We start from the raw sequence: 841 nt of genomic DNA, 5'->3' as shown, positions 1-841 counted from the left end.
AACACTTGGCTTTTGTCTGTTTATTTCTGTGTGATTTTTATGTTGCCTTGTTTGTCTGTTCTGTGGATCATAATGTAAACAGTTATTTTTACATTTATTTGTCCCCTTACCCCCATCTCTCTCTCTCTCTCTCTCACTAAGAGATACATAAATGCTCATACAAGTGAACCCGCTGAAACACACTCACACACACACACACACACACACACACACGCGCACACACACACACACACACACACACACACACACACACACATATATATATATATATATATATATATATATATATATATATGAGTATATATGCATATATAGTATATGGGTATGGGAGTTTAGCCATTTATATGAGCAATAAATTGTACTGGTTTAATATTGAAATGTATACGGGCAATGAGAGAGAGAGAGAGAGAGAGAGAGAGAGAGAGACAGACAGACAGACAGACAGACAGACAGACACAGACAGACAAACAGACAAACAGAGTTCATCACATGGTGTAGGGCACGTATTCTCGTCAGCTAAGGAAGCTCCCTCACACCTGTTCCTAAGCGATTTATTTTATTTTTTATTACACTTTACTGTCCGCTTCCATGCAACGTAAATCCTTCCAGTATCGCCATACTCTGCATAAATAACGTACAGAAGAATATTAGCCATCCACATCCAGAAATAATTCGCTAAGGAAGAGGTGCTTGGGAGGCCAGAAATTATCGTCAGAATGTTTAGGCTTTTCCGTATCTTTGCGTTATTAGTTTTAGTTCAATGATTCGTATTCTAAGGGGCATCGGAGGCTTCCTGGCACTTGTTCCTAGGCGATTTATGTGAGGTTTTGACTCATTGCTC

Source organism: Coenobita brevimanus, chromosome 30, assembly GCF_032717465.1.
Source record: "Coenobita brevimanus isolate Jiangsu-jjx chromosome 30, ASM3271746v2, whole genome shotgun sequence".
Taxonomy (NCBI): domain Eukaryota; kingdom Metazoa; phylum Arthropoda; class Malacostraca; order Decapoda; family Coenobitidae; genus Coenobita; species Coenobita brevimanus.
This window is presented reverse-complemented; position numbering follows the sequence as displayed.